General features: G+C 32.2%; 6 non-coding genes across 6 annotated transcripts; all 6 read left to right on the top strand.

The window, feature by feature from the left end:
- The first annotated feature begins 76 nt into the window (after nt 1–76).
- Nucleotides 77–159, top strand: TRNAL-UAA (transfer RNA leucine (anticodon UAA)). The gene has a single exon. It is a non-coding gene; the product is annotated as a tRNA-Leu (tRNA).
- A 636-nt stretch (nt 160–795) lies between these two features.
- TRNAL-UAA (transfer RNA leucine (anticodon UAA)) lies at nt 796–878 on the top strand. The gene has a single exon. It is a non-coding gene; the product is annotated as a tRNA-Leu (tRNA).
- A 635-nt stretch (nt 879–1513) lies between these two features.
- On the top strand, nt 1514–1596 carry TRNAL-UAA (transfer RNA leucine (anticodon UAA)). The gene has a single exon. It is a non-coding gene; the product is annotated as a tRNA-Leu (tRNA).
- A 4112-nt stretch (nt 1597–5708) lies between these two features.
- TRNAL-UAA (transfer RNA leucine (anticodon UAA)) lies at nt 5709–5791 on the top strand. Its single transcript has one exon. It is a non-coding gene; the product is annotated as a tRNA-Leu (tRNA).
- Nucleotides 5792–6825: 1034 nt separating this feature from the next.
- TRNAL-UAA (transfer RNA leucine (anticodon UAA)) lies at nt 6826–6908 on the top strand. The gene has a single exon. It is a non-coding gene; the product is annotated as a tRNA-Leu (tRNA).
- A 636-nt stretch (nt 6909–7544) lies between these two features.
- Nucleotides 7545–7627, top strand: TRNAL-UAA (transfer RNA leucine (anticodon UAA)). The gene has a single exon. It is a non-coding gene; the product is annotated as a tRNA-Leu (tRNA).
- Nucleotides 7628–14853: the final 7226 nt, after the last annotated feature.

Raw genomic sequence — 14853 nt, 5'->3', positions numbered from 1 at the left:
TAAAATTGACAAGTCACATAGAAAAAAATATGAACATTTCAATAGCGCTTATCATCATAAACTCTTTGGCTACCGCACCAGTATGGCCGAGTGGTTAAGGCGTTGGACTTAATATCCAATGGATTTATATCCTCGTGGGGTCGAACCCCACTTCTGGTATAGTTTTTTTATTTCAGCTTCCAAGAAATGTACAATAAAGAATGTCATCAATTAGAGAAATATAAAGTTCACAGCCATATATCCTCGACAAAAACATGGTTATGTGAAAAGGCAGAAAAAGCAACTATTTCCATCATAAAATCAAGAGCAATCATTAAAGTTGTACACATTAAAAATGTTTAATACCTACAATTTCAGTAATTTAAAACTGACAATGCACCTTGAAAAAAATATGAACATTTCAATAGTGCTTATCATGATAAACTCTTTGGCTCCTGCACAAGGATGGCCGAGTGGTTAAGGCGTTGGATGTAAGATCCAATGGATTTATATACGTGAGGGTTCCAACCTCCTGGTATGGTTTTTAATTTCAGCTTCTAAGAAATGTACAATAAAGAATGTTATCAATTAGGAAAATATAAAATTGACAGCCATATATCCTCGACAAGAACATAGTCGTGTGAAATTACAGAGAAAGTAACTATTTCTATTATAAAATCAAGAGCAATCGTTATAGTTGTACACATTAAAAATGTTTAATACCTACAATTTCAGTATTTTAAAACTGACAATGCACATAGAAAAAAATATGAACATTTCAATAGTGCTTATCATCATAAACTCTTTAGCTGCTGCAGCAGGATGGCCGAGTGGTTAAGGCGTTGGACTTAAAATCCAATGGAATTATGTACTTGTGGGTTTGAACCCCACTTCTGGTATGCTTTTTTATTTCAGCTTCTAAGAAATGTACAATAAAGAATGTCATCAATTAGGGAAATATAAAGTTCACAGCCATATATCCTCGACAAAAACATGGTTATGTGAAAAGGCAGAAAAAGCAACTATTTCCATCATAAAATCAAGAGCAATCATTAAAGTTGTACACATTAAAAATGTTTAATACCTACAATTTCAGTAATTTAAAACTGACAATGCACCTTGAAAAAAATATGAACATTTCAATAGTGCTTATCATGATAAACTATTTGGCTCCTGCACAAGGATGGCCGAGTGGTTAAGGCGTTGGATGTAAGATCCAATGGATTTATATACGTGAGGGTTCCAACCTCCTGGTATGGTTTTTAATTTCAGCTTCTAAGAAATGTACAATAAAGAATGTTATCAATTAGGAAAATATAAAATTGACAGCCATATATCCTCGACAAGAACATAGTCGTGTGAAATTACAGAGAAAGTAACTATTTCTATTATAAAATCAAGAGCAATCGTTATAGTTGTACACATTAAAAATGTTTAATACCTACAATTTCAGTATTTTAAAACTGACAATGCACATAGAAAAAAATATGAACATTTCAATAGTGCTTATCATCATAAACTCTTTAGCTGCTGCAGCAGGATGGCCGAGTGGTTAAGGCGTTGGACTTAAAATCCAATGGAATTATGTCCTTGTGGGTTTGAACCCCACTTCTGGTATGCTTTTTTATTTCAGCTTCCAAGAAATGTACAATAAAGAATGTCATCAATTAGGGAAATATAAAGTTGACAGCCATATATCCTCGACAAAAACATGGTTATGTGAAAGAACAGAAAAAGCAGCTATTTCCATCATAAAATCAAGAGCAATCGTTATAGTTGTACACATTAAAAATGTTTAATACCTAAAATTTCAGTAATTTAAAACTGGCAATGCACATAGAAAAAAATATGAACATTTCAGTAGTACTTATCATCATAAACTTTTTAGCAACCGCACCAGAATGGCCGAGTGGTTATGGCATTGGAATTAAGAGCCAATGGATTTATATCCATTTGAGTTCAAACCCCACTTCAGGTATCGTTTTTAATTTCAGCTTCCAAGAAATGTACAGTAAAGAATGTCATCAATTAGGGAAATATAAAGTTGAGAGCCATATATCCTCGACAAAAACATGGTTATGTGAATGGGCAGAAAAAGCAGCTATTTCCATCATTATAGCTGTACTTTTTAAAAAACAGTTAATACCAACAATTTCAGTAATTTAAAAGTTGACAATGCACATAAAAAAACATGTTAATTCCAATAGTACTTGTCATAAAAAACATTTTAACTACTGCACCAGGAAGGCCATACCAAACATACTTTCAGAGATGAGAAGAAATATAGGTATTATAATATACAAAAATCAGAGCTATGTAGTTATTTAGACTCATAGCAGTATAATGATTAAAGACAAGTTAACAATGCATATTGAAAAAAAACATTAACATTCCAATAGTGCTGACCATGAAAATTCCTCGGTTATGCACCAGGATGGGGAAGTGGTTAAGGTGTTGGACTTAAGATTCAATGGATTTATATCTGCATGGGTTCAAACACCACTTCTGGTATGGTTTTTAATTTCAGCTTCCAAGAAATGTACAATAAAGAATGTCATCAATTAGGGAAAAATAGTTGACAGCCATATATCCTCAACTAAAACATGGTCAAGTGAAAGAACAGAAAAAGTAACTATTTCCATCATAAAAGCCAGAGCAATCCCTATAGATGTACACATTATAAATGGTCAATATCAACAATTTCAGTAATTTAAAAATTGACAATGCACAATGAAAAAATATGAACATTCCAATAGTGCATATCCTAAAAAAACATATTGGTTACCACACCAGGATAGCCGAGTTGTTAATGTGTTGGACTTAAGATCCAGTTTATTTATATCCGCATGGGTTCAAACCCGACTTCTGGCCTGGTTTTTAATTTCAGCTTCCAAGAAATGTACAAAAAAGAATGTCATCAATTAGGGAAAAGTAAAGTTGACAGCCGTATATAGTCAACAAAAACATGGTCATGTGAAAGGAAAGAAATAGAAAGTAAACAAATATTTCCATCATAAAAGCAAGAGCAATCATTATAGCTGTACACTTTAAAAAATGGTGAATACCAACAATTTCAGTAATTTCAAAATTGACAATCAACATAGAAAAAAAAAAAAATTCCACTTGTACTTGTCATGAAAAACACTTTAACTGCACCAGGAAGGCCATACCAAACATACTTTCAGAGATGAGAAATAAAGGTTTTATAATATACAAAAATGAGAGCTATGTAGTAATTTAGACTCATAGCAGTATAATGATTAAAGACAAGTTAACAGAGCATATTGTAAATAACATGAACATTCCAATAGTGCTTATCTAGAAAAACTCTTTGGTTACCGCAGCAAAATGGGCAAATGGTTAAGGTATTGGACTTTAGATCCATTGGATTTCTATGCACATGGTTTCTAATCCCACTTCTCATATGGTTTTTTAATTTCAGCTTCCAAGAAAAGTACAATAAAGAATGTCATCAATTTGGGAAAAATAGTTGATAGCCATATATCCTCGACAAACACAGGGTAATGTGAAAGGACAGAAAAAGTAACTATTTCCATCATAAAAGCAAGAGCAATCGTTTTAGCTGTACACTTTAAAAAATGGTGAATACCAACAATTTCAGTAATTTAAAAATTGACAATCCACATAGAAAAAAACATGAACATTCCATCAGTACTTGTCATGAAAAACACTTTAACTACTGCAGCAGGAAGGTCATACCAAACATACTTTCAGAGATGAGAAGAAATATAGGTATTATAATATACAAAAATCTAAGCTATGTAGTAATTTAGACTCATAGCAGTATAATGAATGAAGGCAAGTTATCAATGTATATTGAAAAAAACATGAACATTCCAAAAGGGCTTATTATGAAAAACACTTTAGCTACAGCAAAAGGATGGCTGAGTGGTTAAGGCGTTGGACTTAAGATCCAATGGATTTATATTCGCGTGGTATTGAACCCCACTTTTGGTATGGTTTTTAATTTGAGCTTCCAAGAAATGTACAATAAAGAAAGTCATCAATTAGGGAAATATAAAGTTGACAGCCATAAATCCTCAAAAAAAACATGGCCATGGGAAGGGACAGAAAGAGCAATTATGTCAATTATAAAATCAAGAGCAATCCTTATAGCTGTACACTTTAAAAAATGGTGAATACAAACAATTTCAGTAATGTAAAAATTGACGATCCACATAGAAAAAACATGAACATTCCAATAGTACTTCTCAAAAAACACTGTAAATACTGCAACAGGAAGCCCATACCAAAACATACTTTTAGAGAGGAGAAGATATATAGGTATTCTAATATACAAAAAAACAAGCTATGTAGTAATTTATACTCATAGAAGTATAATGATTGAAGACAAGTTAACAATGCATATTGAAAAAAATATAAACATTCCAAAAGTGCTTATCATGAAAAACATTTTGGCTACCGCTCCAGGATGGCAGAGTGGTTAAGGCATTAGATTTAAGATCCACAGGATTTATATCTGTGTGGGTTTGAACCCCATTTCTGGTATGGTTTTTAATATCAGCTTTCCAAGAAATGTACAATAAAGAATGTCATCAATTAGGGAAATGTAAAGTTGATAGCCATATATCCTCAACAAAAACATTGTCATGTGAAAGGACAGAAAAAGAAAGTAAGCAACTATTTCCATCATAAAAGCAAGAAAAATCGTTACAGCTACACACATTAAAACATGGTGGATACCAAAAATTTCAGTAATTTTAAAATTGACAATCCACATAGAAAAAAACATGAACATTCCAGTAGTACTTGCATGAAAAACACATTAACTACTGCAGCAGGAAGTTCATAGCAAACATACTTTCATAGATGAGAAAAAACATAGGTACTCTAATATACAAAACTCAGAGCTATGTAGTCATTTAGACTCAAAGCTGTATAATGATTAAAGACTCGTTGACAATGCATATTGAAAAAAACATGAACATTCCAATAGTGCTTATCATGATAAACTTTTTGGCTAGCGCACCAGAATGGCCGAGTGGTTAAGGCATTGGAAAAAAGATACAATGTATTTATATCCGCGTGGGTCTGAACCCCACTCCTGGTATTGTTTTTAATTTCAGCTTCCAAGAAATGTACAATAAAGAATGTCATCAATTAGGGAAAAATAACTGACAGCCATATATCCTCGATGAAAACATGGTTATGTGAAAACACATAAAATGCAATTATTTCCATTATAAAATCAAGAGCAATCTGTATAGCTGTACACATTAAAAATGTTTAATACCTACAAATTCAGTAATTTAAAATTGACAATGCACATAGAAAAAAATATGAACATTCCAATAGTGCTTATCATGATAAACTCTTTGGCTACCGCACCAGGATGGATGAGTGGTTAATGCATTGGAATGAAGATCTAAAGTATTTATATCCATGTGGGCTCGAACCCCACTCCTGGTATGGTTTTTTGTTTCAGCTTCCAAGAAATGTAAAATAGAGAATGTCATCAATTAGGGAAAAATAAAGTTGACAGCCATATGCCCTCATCAAAAACATGGACATGTGAAAGGACAGAAAAAGCAACTATTTCCATCACAAAATGAAGAGCAATCATTATAGCTGCTCACATTAAAAATATTTAATACCTACAATTCCAGTCATTTAAAATTGACAATGCACCTAGAAAAAAATATGAACATTTCAAGAGTGCTTATCATCACAAACTCTTCGACTACCGCACCAGGATGGACGAGTGGTTAATGCATTGGACTTAAGATCCAATGGATTTATATCCTCATGGGTTCGAACCCCACTTCTGGTATAGTTTTTTATTTCAGCTTCCAAGAATTGTACAATAAAGAATGTCATCAATTACGGATAAATAAAAGACAGCCATATAGCCTCAATAAAAACATGGCTATGTGAAAGGGCAGAAAAAGCAGCTCTTTTCATCTTAAAATCAAAAGCATTTGTTAAAGCTGAACATATTAAAATGTTTAATACCTACAATTTCAGTAAGGTAAAATTGACAATGCACATAGAAATAAATATGAACATTTCAATAGTGCTTATCATCATAAAATCTTTGGCTACCGCTCCAGGATGGCAGAGTGGTTAAGGCATTGGAATTAAGATCCAATGGATTTATATACGTGTGGTTTCAAACCCCACTTCTGGTATGGTGAATATAAACAATGTAAATGGTGAATACAAACAATTTCAGTAGTTTAAAAAATGACAATCCACATAGAAAAAAACATGAACATTCCATCAGTACTTGTCATGAAAAACACTTTAACTACTGCAGCAGGAAGTTCATACCAAACATACTTTCAGAGATGAGAAGCAATATAGGTATTCTAATATACAAAAATCAGAGCTATGTAGTTATTTAGACTCAAAGCTGTATAATGATTAAAGACAAGTTAACAGTGCATATTGAAAAAAAGATGAACATTTCAATAGGGCTTATCTTGATAAACTCTTTGGCTACTGCACCAGGATGGCAGAGTGGTGAAGCTGTTGGACTTAAAATCCAATGGATTTATATCCACATGGGATCTAACCCCTCTCCTGGTATGGTTTTTAATTTTAGCTTCCAAGAAATGTACAATAAAGAATGTCATCAATTAGGGAAATATAACTGATAGCCATACATCCTCGATAAAAACATGGTTATGTGAAAGGAGAGAAAAAGCAGCTATTTCCATCATAAAATCAAGGGCAATCATTATAGTTGTACACATTAAAAATGTTTAATACCTACAATTTCAGTAATTTAAAATTGACAAGTCACATAGAAAAAAATATGAACATTTCAATAGCGCTTATCATCATAAACTCTTTGGCTACCGCACCAGTATGGCCGAGTGGTTAAGGCGTTGGACTTAATATCCAATGGATTTATATCCTCGTGGGGTCGAACCCCACTTCTGGTATAGTTTTTTTATTTCAGCTTCCAAGAAATGTACAATAAAGAATGTCATCAATTAGGGAAATATAAAGTTCACAGCCATATATCCTCGACAAAAACATGGTTATGTGAAAAGGCAGAAAAAGCAACTATTTCCATCATAAAATCAAGAGCAATCATTAAAGTTGTACACATTAAAAATGTTTAATACCTACAATTTCAGTAATTTAAAACTGACAATGCACCTTGAAAAAAATATGAACATTTCAATAGTGCTTATCATGATAAACTCTTTGGCTCCTGCACAAGGATGGCCGAGTGGTTAAGGCGTTGGATGTAAGATCCAATGGATTTATATACGTGAGGGTTCCAACCTCCTGGTATGGTTTTTAATTTCAGTTTCTAAGAAATGTACAATAAAGAATGTTATCAATTAGGGAAATATAAAATTGACAGCCATATATCCTCGACAAGAACATAGTCGTGTGAAATTACAGAGAAAGTAACTATTTCTATTATAAAATCAAGAGCAATCGTTATAGTTGTACACATTAAAAATGTTTAATACCTACAATTTCAGTATTTTAAAACTGACAATGCACATAGAAAAAAATATGAACATTTCAATAGTGCTTATCATCATAAACTCTTTAGCTGCTGCAGCAGGATGGCCGAGTGGTTAAGGCGTTGGACTTAAAATCCAATGGAATTATATCCTTGTGGGTTCGAACCCCTCTTCTGGTATGCTTTTTTATTTCAGCTTCCAAGAAATGTACAATAAAGAATGTCATCAATTAGGGAAATATAAAGTTGACAGCCATATATCCTCGACAAAAACATGGATATGTGAAAGGGCAGAAAAAGCAGCTATTTCCATCATAAAATCAAGAGCAATCATTATAGTTGTACACATTAAAAATGTTTAATACCTACAATTTCAGTAATTTAAAACTGACAATGCACCTAGAAAAAAATATGAACATTTCAATAGTGCTTATCATGATAAACTCTTTGGCTCCTGCACAAGGATGGCCGAGTGGTTAAGGCGTTGGATGTAAGATCCAATGGTTTTATATACGTGAGGGTTCCAACCTCTTGGTATGGTTTTTAATTTCAGCTTCTGAGAAATGTACAATAAAGAATGTTATCAATTAGGGAAATATAAAACTGACAGCCATATATCCTCGACAAGAACATGGTCGTGTGAAATTACAGAGAAAGTAACTATTTCTATTATAAAATCAAGAGTAATCGTTATAGTTGTACACATTAAAAATGTTTAATAACTACAATTTCAGTATTTTAAAACTGACAACGCACATAGAAAAAAATATGAACATTTCAATAGTGCTTATCATCATAAACTCGATGGCTGAGTGGTTAAGGCGTTGGACTTGAGATCCAACGGAATTATATCCTTGTGGGTTCGAACCCCACTTCTGGTATATTTTTTTATTTCAGCTTCCAAGAAATGTACAATAAAGAATGTCATCAATTAGGGAAATATAAAGTTGAGAGCCATATATCCTCGACAAAAACATGGTTATGTGAATGGGCAGAAAAAGCAGCTATTTCCATCATAAAATCAAGAGCAATCGTTATAGTTGTACACATTAAAGATGTTTAAAACCTACAATTTCAGTAATTTAAAACTGACAAAGCACCTAGAAAAAAATATGAACAATTCAATAGTGCTTATCATGATAAACGCTTTGGCTACTGCACCAGGATGGCCGAGTGGTTAAGGTTTTGGGCTTATAATCCAATGGATGTATATCCGCATGGATTCAAACCTCATTTCTGGTGTTGTTTTTAATTTTAGCTTCAAAGAAATGTACAATAAAGAATTTTATCAATTAGGGAAATATAAAATTGACAGCCATATATCCTCGACAAAAACATGGTTGAGTGAAATTACAGAGAAAATAAATATTTCTATTATAAAATCAAGAGCAATCATTATAGCTGTACAGTTTAAAAAATGGTGAATACAATCAATTTCAGTAATTTAAAAAGTGACAAGCCACATAGAACAAACATGAACATTCCATCAGTACTTGTCATGAAAAACACTTTAACTACTGCAACAGTAAGGTCATACCAAACATACTTTCAGAAATGAGAAGAAATATAGGTATTCTAATATACAAAAATCAGAGCTATGTAGTTATTTAGACTCAAAGCTGTATAATGATTAAAGACAAGTTAACAGTGCAAATTGAAAAAAAGATGAACATTTCGATAGTACAGAAAAAACAGCTATTTCCATCATAAAATCAAGAGCAATCGTTATAGTTGTACACATTAAAAATGTTTAATACCTACAATTTCAGTAATTTAAAATTGACAATGCACATAGAAAAAAATATGAACATTTCAATAGTTCTTATCATCTTAAACTGTTTGGCTGCTGCAAAAGGATGGCCGAGTGGTTAAGGTGTTGGACTTAAGATCCAAGGAATTTATATCTCCGTGGGTTCAAACCCCACTCCTGGTATAGTTTTCAATTTCAGCTTCCATAAATATACAATAAAGAATGTCATCAAATAGGGAAATATAACTGACAGCCATATATCCTCGATAAATACATGGTTATGTGAAAGGACAGAAAAAGCAGATATTTCCATCATAAAATCAAGAGCAATCTTTATAGTTGTACACATTAAAAATGATTAATACCTACAATTTCAGTAATTTAAAATTGACAATGCACATATAAAAAAATATGAACATTTCAATAGTGCTTATCATGATAAACGCTTTGGCTACTACACCAGGATGGCCGAGTGGTTAAGGTGTTGGGCTGAAAATCCAATGGATTTATATCTGCTTGGATTCAAACCCCCCTTCTGGTGTGGTTTTTAATTTCAGCTTCCAAAAAATGTACAATAAAGAATGTTATCAATTAGGGAAATTTAAAATTGACAGCCGTATATCTTTCAACAAAAACATGGTCGTGTGAAATTACAGAGAAAGTAACTATTTCTATTATAAAATCAAGAGCAATCATTATAGCTGTACACTTTAAAAAATGGTGACTACAATCAATTTCAGTACTTTAAATATTGACAATCCACATAGAAAAAAACATCAACATTCCATCAGTACTTGTCATGAAAAACACTTTAACTACTGCAGCAGGAAGGTCATACCAAACATACTTTCAGAGATGAGAAGAAATATAGGTATTCTAATATACAAAAATCAGAGCTATGTAGTTATTTAGACTCAAAGCTGTATAATGATTAAAGACAAGTTAACAGTGTATTTTGAAAAAAAGATGAACATTTCAATAGTACAGAAAAAGCAGCTATTTCCATAATAAAATCAAGAGCAATCGTTATAGTTGTACACATTAAAAATGTTTAATACCTACAATTTCAGTAATTTAAAACTGACAATGTACCTAGAAAAAAATCTGAACATTTCAAAAGTGCTTATCATGATAAACGCTTTGGCCACTGCACCAGGGTGGCCGAGTGGTTAAGGTGTTGGGCTCATAATCCAATGGATTTATATCTGCATGGATTCAAACCCCACTTCCGGTGTGGTTTTTAATTTCAGCTTCCAAAAAATGTACAATAAAGAATGTTATCAATTAGGGAAATATAAAATTGACAGCTGTATATCTTTCAACAAAAACATGGTCGTGTGAAATTACAGAGAAAGTAACTATTTCTATTATAAAATCAAGAGCAATCGTTAAAGCTGTACACTTTAAAAAATGGTGAATACAATCAATTTCAGTAATTTAAAAATTGACAATCCACATAGAAAAAAACATGAACATTCCATCAGTACTTGTCATGAAAAACACTTTAACTACTGCAGCAAGAAGGTCATACCAAACATACTTTCAGAGATGAGAAGAAATATAGGTATTCTAATATACAATAATCAGAGCTATGTAGTTATTTAGACTCAAAGCTGTATAATGACTAAAGACAAGTTAACAGAGCATATTGAAAAAAAGATGAACATTTCAATAATGCTTATTTTGATAAACTCCTTGGCTACCACACCAGGATGCCCGAGTGTTTGAGGCGTTGGACTTAAGATCCAATGGATTTATATCTGCGTTGGTTCGAACCCCACTCCTGGTATGGTTTTTAATTTCAGCTTCCAAGATATGTACAATAAAGAATGTCATCAATTAGGGAAAAATAACTGACAGCAATACATCCTCGATAAAAACATGGTTATGTGAAAGGACAGAAAAAGCAGCTATTTCCATTAAAAAATCAAGAGCAATCATTATAGTTGAACACATTAAAAATGTTTAATACCTACAATTTCAGTAATTTAAAATTGACAATGCACATAGAAAAAAATATGAACATTTCAATAGTGCATATCATGATAAATGCTTTGGCTACTGCACCAGGATGGCCGAGTGGTTAAGGTGTTGGGCTTATAATCAAATGGATTTATATCTGCATGGATTCAACCCCCCCCTTCTGGTGTGGTTTTTAATTTCAGCTTCCAAAAAATGTACAATTAAGAATGTTATCAATTAGGGAAATATAAAATTGACAGCTGTATATCTTTCAACAAAAACATGGTCGTGTGAAATTACAGAGAAAGTAACTTTTTCAATTATTAAATCAAGAGCAATCATTATAGCTGTACACTTTAAAAAATGGTGAATACAATCAATTTCAGTAATTTAAAAATTGACAATCCACATAGAAAAAAACATGAACATTCCATCAGTACTTGTCATGAAAAACACTTTAACTACTGCAGCAGGAAGGTCATACCAAACATACTTTCAGAGATGAGAAGAAATATAGGTATTCTAATATACAAAAATCAGAGCTATGTAGTTATTTAGACTCAAAGCTGTATAATGATTAAAGACAAGTTAACAGAGCATATTGAAAAAAAGATGAACATTTCAATAGTGCTTATCATGATAAACTCCTTGGCTACCACACCAGGATGCCCGAGTGGTTAAGGCGTTGGACCAATGGATTTATATCTGCAAGGGTTCGAACCCCACTCCTGGTATGGTTTTTAATTTCAGCTTCCAATATATGTACAATAAAGAATGTCATCAATTAGGGAAAAATAACTGACAGCAATACATCCTCGATAAAAACATGGTTATGTGAAAGGACAGAAAAAGCAGCTATTTCCATTAAAAAATCAAGAGCAATCATTATAGTTGTACACATTAAAAATGGTTAATACCTACAATTTCAGTAATTTAAAATTGACAAAGCACATAGAAAAAAATATGAACATTTTAATAGTGCATATCATGAAAACGCTTCGGCTACTGCACCAGGATGGCCGAGTGGTTAAAGTGTTGGGCTCATAATTCAATGGATTTATATCTGCATGGATTCAAATCCCACTTCCGGTGTGGTTTTTAATTTCAGCTTCCAAAAAATGTACAATAAAGAATGTTATCAATTAGGGAAATATAAAATTGACAGCCGTATATCTTTCAACAAAAACATGGTAGTGTGAAATTACAGAGAAAGTAACTATTTCTATTATAAAATCAAGAGCAATCGTTATAGCTGTACAATTTAAAAAAAGGTGATTACTATCAATTTCAGTAATTTAAAAATTGACAATCCACATAGAAAAAAACATGAACATTCCATCAGTACTTGTCATGAAAAACACTATAACTACTGCAGCAGGAAGGTCATTCCAAACATACTCTCAGAGATGAGAAGAAATATAGGTATTCTAATATACAAAAATCAGAGCTATGTAGTTATTTAGACTCAAAGCTGTATAATGATTAAAGACAAGTTAACAGAGCATATTGAAAAAAGATGAACATTTCAATAGTGCTTATCTTGATAAGCTCCTTGGCTACCGCACCAGGATAGCCGAGTGGTTAAGGCGTTGGACTTAAGATCCAATGGATTTATATCCGCGTGGGTTCGAACCTGGTATGGTTTTTAATTTCAGCTTCCAAGATATGTACAATAAAGAATGTCATCAATTAGGGAAAAATAACTGACAGCAATACATCCTCGATAAAAACATGGTTATGTGAAAGGGCAGAAAAAGCAGCTATTTCCATCATAAAATCAAGAGCAATCGTTATAGTTGTACACATTAAAAATGTTTAATACCTACAATTTCAGTAATTTAAAATTGACAATGCACATATAAAAAAATATGAACATTTCAATAGTGCTTATCATGATAAACGCTTTGGCTACTACACCAGGATGGCCGAGTGGTTAAGGTGTTGGGCTTATAATCCAATGGATTTATATCTGCATGGATTCAAACCCCCCTTCTGGTGTGGTTTTTAATTTCAGCTTCCAAAAAATGTACAATAAAGAATGTTATCAATTAGGGAAATTTAAAATTGACAGCCGTATATCTTTCAACAAAAACATGGTCGTGTGAAATTACAGAGAAAGTAACTATTTCTATTATAAAATCAAGAGCAATCCTTATAGCTGTACAGTTTAAAAAATGGTGAACACAATCAATTTCAGTACTTTAAAAATTGACAATCCACTTAGAAAAAAACATGAACATTCCATCAGTACTTGTCATGAAAAACACTTTAACTACTGTAGCAGGATGGTCATACCAAACATACTTTCAGAGATGAGAAGAAATATAGGTATTCTAATAAACAAAAATCAGAGCTATGTAGTTATTTAGACTCAAAGCTGTATAATGATTAAAGACAAGTTAACAGAGCATGTTGAAAAAAAGATGAACATTTCAATAGTGCTTATCTTGATAAACTCCTTGGCTACTGCACCAGGATGGCCGAGTGGTTAAGGCGTTGGACTTAAGTTCCAATGGATTTATATCTGGTACGGTTTTTAATTTCAGCTTCCAAAAAATGTACAATAAAGAATGTTATCAATTAGGGAAATTTAAAATTGACAGCCGTATATCTTTCAACAAAAAGATGGTCGTGTGAAATTACAGAGAATGTAACTATTTCTATTATAAAATCAAGAGCAATCATTATAGCTGTACACTTTAAAAAATGGTGAATACAAACAATTTCAGTACTTTAAAAATTAACAATCCACAGAGAAAAAAACATGAACATTCCATAAGTACTTGTCATGAAAAACACTTTAACTACTGCAGCAGGAAGGTCATACCAAACAAACTTTCAGAGATGAGAAGAAATATAGGTATTCTAATATAGAAAAATCAGAGCTATGTAGTTATTTAGACTCAAAGCTGTATAATGATTAAAGACAAGTTAACAGTGCATTTTGAAAAAAGATGAACATTTCAATAGTACAGAAAACGCAGCTATTTCCATCATAAAATCAAGAGCAATCGTTACACTTGTACACATTAAAAATGTTTAATACCTACAATTTCAGTAATTTAAAACTGACAATGTACCTAGAAAAAAAGATGAACATTTCAAAAGTGCTTATCATGATAAACGCTTTGGCCACCGCACCAGGATGGCCGAGTGGTTAAGGTGTTGGGCTCATAATCCAATGGATTTATATCTGCTTGGATTCAAACCCCACTTCCGGTGTGGTTTTTAATTTCAGCTTCCAAAAAATGTACAATAAAGAATGTTATCAATTAGGGAAATTTAAAATTGACAGCCATATATCTTTCAACAAAAACATGGTCGTGTGAAATTACAGAGAAAGTAGCTATTTCTATTATAAAATCAAGAGCAATCGTTATAGCTGTACAGTTTAAAAAATGGTGAATACAATCAATTTCAGTAATTTAAAAATTTACAATCCACATAGAAAAAAATATGAACATTCCATCAGTACTTGTCATGAAAAACACTTTAACTACTGCAGCAGGAAGGTCATACCAAACATACTTTCAGAGATAAGAAGAAATATAGGTATTCTAATATACAAAAATCAGAGCTATGTAGTTATTTAGACTCAAAGCTGTATAATGATTAAAGACAAGTTAACAGAGCATGATGAAAAAAAGATGAACATTTCAATAGTGCTTATCATGATAAACTCCTTGGCTACCGC

The sequence above is a fragment of the Taudactylus pleione genome, unplaced genomic scaffold (genome assembly GCF_031769625.1).
Source record: "Taudactylus pleione unplaced genomic scaffold, aTauple2 ptg000154l, whole genome shotgun sequence".
Lineage (NCBI taxonomy): Eukaryota > Metazoa > Chordata > Amphibia > Anura > Myobatrachidae > Taudactylus > Taudactylus pleione.
The sequence above is the reverse complement of the archived record's forward strand: the minus strand, read 5'-3'. Positions and strand labels throughout refer to the sequence as shown.